The sequence below is a fragment of the Trachymyrmex septentrionalis genome, unplaced genomic scaffold, assembly GCF_001594115.1.
Source record: "Trachymyrmex septentrionalis isolate Tsep2-gDNA-1 unplaced genomic scaffold, Tsep1.0 scaffold109, whole genome shotgun sequence".
Taxonomy (NCBI): domain Eukaryota; kingdom Metazoa; phylum Arthropoda; class Insecta; order Hymenoptera; family Formicidae; genus Trachymyrmex; species Trachymyrmex septentrionalis.
This window is the reverse complement of record NW_017304217.1, coordinates 764962-770563: the sequence shown is the minus strand read 5'-3', so window position 1 is coordinate 770563 and position 5602 is coordinate 764962. Positions and strand designations below refer to the sequence as shown.

Here is a 5602-nt window from a genome sequence, read left to right as displayed (position 1 = left end):
CTGATTGGCTTTATATATATATATATATATAAAATATATATATATATGAATGACTTCAGAAAGATTTGAAGCGTCTCCAGAATATTAAAAAAATATTGCAAACGTAATATTTCAACCGAAATGTCTCTAGAATATTTTAAATAAAATATCCTACATGTAATATCTCTAGATGTTTGCAAAAATATTTCGGATAAAATATTCTGTAAAAAAAAATATTTGAAATATTTTGACGACATTCTGGTGACATTCCGTGCTGTGTATTACACATATATATATATATGCAGAATAAAAATATATATCTGCAGAACGTTCCAGAAATTACTAAATGTCTGCAGAATATTACTAGATGCGGACATATAGACATTCTGCCATTGCCAGAATTTTTCTGAAATCATCACCAGAATATTTCAGATTTCAAATGTAATAGTATGGTGACATTCAATGCCGTGTGGGTTGTAGAGTGCAGTGCATTAATTCACTGGGTCATAGTAGCGGCCCGACTTATCGACTATATCAATTTTTTACTCAAATACTATCAACTTTACAGAAAAACTGCAAAAGACAAAAATCATTAATTTTTTTCTCCTAGAACTTTAAGAATTTTTTTCAGAATTTTTTATCACTTTTATAACTTTGTAGTATTGCATTTTCTTATTTTCGATGTACCGTCTGATTTTTTTCCGGTCAAACGCAGTCCGCAGTAAGATGAGTAAATATAATATCATTCTCGACTCATGTAGTCGCGATTGCGATTCGATAGTTAAAAAAATTTCAAATTTTCGCGCTACGCGTGATCCGGGAGCCTATATCTGGACGAAGCGCGTACGCGCGTAGAACGGACTGCACCTGTTCCCTTTTCAACGCATGTATTTCCGAGAATCTCGGCAGGGCAGGAACGTAAAAAGTCAGAATTCTCGTTGTCGCCGCGCTTAATCCTATGTACTCGTCGAGCGATTACGATCTGGCAACACGCACAATGGCGCGATGAAGTCAGAAGTCACCTCGGGAGATGTAGCCAAGCTAAATGCGCGAGAAATGGCCCGTTGTCAGTGCGCAGTGACCAATGCCGTCAGTTCGTCACTCGTGACTCTGTGTCCTCGGTGAGGACACGTCACACTCGTCGGCACTGGCACCGCGCAGACGGCGCAGACCGCGCTGCTAATCAGCGCTGATGCGCAGGCGGCGGTACTGGAACTGGCGGTAGACGGCGCAGGTGGTCTGCGATTGGTCGCGTCTCTCGGCGCCCGCGTTCCGTCCAAACCGAAATCGCCTCGACCGCCAGCTCTGAGCTCTCTCACAGCCACAGCAGTCACAGCACTCAGCAGATGCGCGGCAAACGACGCCGAGTGAGCAGCTTCTTTTCTCGCGATTGTTCCGGCGGAACGGTGTCCCCAGTGCGACGCTGTTACGAATGACGTGCGGCGGAGACGCGGCCGTGGATACCTGACGAGCGTGACGAGCCGTCGTCGTCGTCGTCGACGTCGTCGTCGTCGTCGTCGGAACACGCCGGTGCTTTTATCTCACCCTCGGTGTTTAACTCTGTGCTCCAGCAGAGAGAGAAAAAGAGAGAAAGAGAGAGAGAGAGAGACAGGGGTGGGAGACGGAGAAGAATCGCGATCGGGTGCGACCTTGCCCTCGACCAGCTGCCGGAGAGCCCAGCATCACGAACGTAAGTCTGTAAGATAGATAGACAGATATCTTTATTTAGATGAGAGAAGAAAGAGGGAGCATCCAAAAAATGGTCAGAATTCGAAGGGAAAGGGAGGGGGGAGGGGGAAGAGAAGGATGAAAATCTCTCGAGTTTTCTCACGGCGCGGGCGGAGGATGCGCTGCTGCACCGCTTCGACCGAACTCGACTCTTTTTTTTTTTTCCCTCCCCTCCCTTTTCTCCCTTAGGTGAACCTAAACCTAAAGTTCATTAGACATCCCACCATCCCAGAGGACGTCTTGCAGCCTAAGGATATTTTCAGGATGTTTCCGCGTCATGTCTCATCAACGAAGTGTGCTGTACATGGACTCGTCGACGACGAGTTGGATTACGATGTCGGTGTCGCGCGTCGTTATTCTCATAATCTCATCTGGAGACGCGCGTCCCGTGCACAAAGTGGGGTCGGGGTCGTCGGGGAGTCTGTTCTCAGCCGTGATGCAGTCTCGCGCATCTCGACGCGACCTTCCTGTTCCGTCTCTCTCTCTCTCTCTCTCTCTCTCTCTCTCTCTCTCTCGCCCTCCCTCCCTCCCTCCCTCTTCCCTCGCGATCTCAGAAAGTCCCGATGGGTCCCATGAAATAGAAAGTGGAGAAAACCAACGAGTTACGAAACTATAAGTCTGTCGCCTGCCTGACTCCCGATGTCCCGAGCTCAGATAGAACGTAGAAGTCATTATGATATCGTAAGGACATTATTATGACACAGATAAGGTCATATTTGTCATTTGTAAGTTCACTTGACAAATATGCAATAATTTACGACATAAAATGTGACTATACCAATAAAACATATATATTTACTTTAGATACACGAAGCGCCACTCCGGTCTGAATGTTAAGATGTTGAACTACTATATATATATCCATTTAAATGAATTAATTTCAAAAATGATAATTACGTGCCGATATGATTGTCGGGCTTTCAACGCAATCAATCTGAAATATTAATAATCTTTCCAAAAAAATATATATATATATTTATTATGTGTGCCCTAGAGATATAATCGAATAATTTCAGTTTTTTCCGAATCACCCCGGTCGAGAAGAGACCCGATCACGTTGAAAGCGTATAAAAGTCTAAACTTGTAAACGCTCGAGGCCTCCTCCCCCAATTGTTCGCTCGAGGCCGCCAGGCAAACCGAGAAACGGAATCTCTCGTTGCCGTGAAGGTCGCGCGAATCGGCGAATCGGCGACACGAATAAGCGCACTCCGTGGGGCTTCCCCCTTCGAAATTGATACTTCCGCGCAATCATGACTCCTCGAGCGAGTGCTGCTGGTACGCAATTAATGCCTCGCACCACTTGTTGCTGCTTTTACTACCTGATATGTCAACGGCGGTTACGAGTGCGGATTCTTCGACCTGGTGACGCGCGACGTCGTCAAAGGCGCTCGCGCGTCACCGTCATAATCCGATAATCGTCTTTATCCGAGGCTCGAAAGTTTGTTTTTTCCTCGTGAAAGGGAAAAAAGGATATAAGGAAGGAGTATTGCTTAAGCACTACGGCGAAGTTACCCGCGCGAGAACCGATTAACAAATACGGCTTGCTTACGTGTTGTGTGGTGAAATAATTATCTCGCTACGTGGTCGCGCGAATCCATTTCGGCGAACCGAACGTGCAAGTAACGATACGAAAGGTAAGAAAAACGGTAGTATGTATGGTGAGACTCGATTTGTTTTTTTGTCCAAGTTTTTATAAGAAATATAATCGTAATAAGTTGCACAATGTGCGTTAAGCACACCTACCTCAGATGGAACACACAGTGTCATGATGATACCATAGGACATCATCGTGACTTTATTTGTCATTTGTATATGTAAGTGAACACTTGTACGTGACAAATAAGGTCACGATGACGTTTTTATATCATTATGACTTTTATATTTCAAATGCTTGTATATTCTCTGCAATGATGATACAAACAATTCTCTATGTATTTCTAAGCTGACTGAACCTCGACAAGCTGAGTAACTCTCGAGATTAGTCTTGTTGATTATTGTTAAATTGCAACACGATGGCAAGCGATTGATGACGCTTCCTTCTGTACGAAATGTGCGATAAGTTATCGAATGCTCGAAGAGAGAAGATTGAGAACAATTATTATATGCGCTTCGTAAAGTTTTCGCGATAAAATTCGCTTTGTAGAAGCGTTCGCGATTGATTCACTGCAATGAGATAATTGCTTAATCTTGAGTAAGTGAGTCGCCAAGGATGCGGCGACTCATTATTTCATTTGACAGCTTTGGAATCATTTCATCCTTGTTTGCAAATGAAACAAATGTTGAACAAGAATAAAGATGCTCGCAATAATTGTGAGTGTCATATATCTACAATTCATATGTAGACATCCGTTATCCGCGTGTCTCCGCGCGAAATTTTTTTCGCGAGAGGACAAGTTCTCGTCCAGAAAAATTTAAAATTTCCAGATTTTATCCCATAGAATTACGTCTGTACGCATTCGAGTCACTCTTCTAAATCAGGGTTGTCAGATTGTTAGAAGCACAGACCGCCAAATTCGGACTTCTCTCTCTAGCCCAAAGTTTGCCAAATTTTTGAAGGGGAGGAGGTGAGGGAGGAGGAAAACTTATACAGGAAAATACCACCTTATGTCAATATCGCAACAGTATCGTAAGGAGTACTAGGATCGCTAGGGAATGCATTAAAAAAAGTATCGTTGGTAAAGGAACTGTAAAATCGTCCAATTACCGCCAGACACTAACCATCCATATGACAACCGTTAAACCATTAAAACAACGAGTCAGTCTCGTGATTGGCCATTGCCATGCATTCAAGTGGAAAGCGTTGATTTTTCACGCGATAGAAAACCGAGGCAGGCAGCCTAATTTGCGACCGCACAGAAACCATTTTTTAATCGCAAATTTGCTTTTCGTGTAGCCCAAATTGCGAAAAGTAGTCCTAGTAATCTGTCAAGCCTGGTCTGCATCAACGACGTCGACTACTATACCTACGCATCCCCACCGTTGACGGTTGCGAGTTGCGACTCTGTTGCGGGAGCCAGGCAAGGTGGATAGAAGTGGATCTGCCCACTGTGCACTGTGGCAAGTGAGAATGACTCGCGGCTTCTCGTTTCGTAAGTTGAACCTGCTCTGTCGAAATGTAAACATTGCGGGGCGCATCGCGTCGTCGCGTCAGCTCGTTAGTGGATGAGTACGTCATCTGACGTAATCATACAGAATATGATTAAATTATGGCGCGGCCATAACTTCGTCTCTCGCTATACGCATATATATGTATGTATATATGTATATTTATATATATATATATTATATGATGCAGGATGTTCCTCGCATCGCATCGGTCATCGGGGTTTTTGAGGTGCTTTCGATGGATTGGACAACAAAATGTTTTTAATATAAGTTTCTTAGTTTGTAATATATATAAAGAATTAATTGTAATAAAAAAAATTTTTAATTTGTTCATTTTTTAATAAAAAAAGTCAAATCATGTTGTTTTTTAATGGAACCATATATTTTTCCTTCCATGGTTTTGTAACACAAAAAGATGATCATAATTACTATTATCAGTTTTTCAATTGACATAATTTTATTATTATTTTTATTTTTATTTTATTTAGTTTTCTAATACACATGCATTAATATAGATTCACAATCTTATTATATCTGTGATACTGAGATACGACAATTATACCGACTGGAAATTGCATAAAAAATATTGACTGCCTGTTCTTACCAACCACCGAGGAATTGGTTCAAAAAAATGGAAAAATGACCATTGCATCAATTTATAGTTTGACTATATAAGTTACAATATGGTTGTTATTTTTTAAAGTATTAAGAAATGTGAGATGATTCTTATATTAATAATTTATGCGTGGAGTTAGTTTCTTTGTAAAAAATGCATATATATATATATATA

General features: G+C 42.0%; 1 protein-coding gene across 4 annotated transcripts in view; it reads left to right on the top strand.

The window, feature by feature from the left end:
* Positions 1-981: 981 nt before the first annotated feature.
* LOC108748417 (tetraspanin-1) overlaps positions 982-5602 on the top strand; it is a 46753-nt gene continuing 42132 nt past the window's right edge. For 2 of the 4 annotated variants that reach the window (XM_018486582.1, XM_018486591.1), the window contains exon 1: positions 982-1669. The gene's annotated coding sequence lies outside the window, so the exon portion shown is untranslated. Of the gene's footprint in view, positions 1670-3321; positions 3342-5602 lie in introns of those variants that run through there. The other 2 variants (XM_018486626.1, XM_018486609.1) reach the window with 2 other exon arrangements.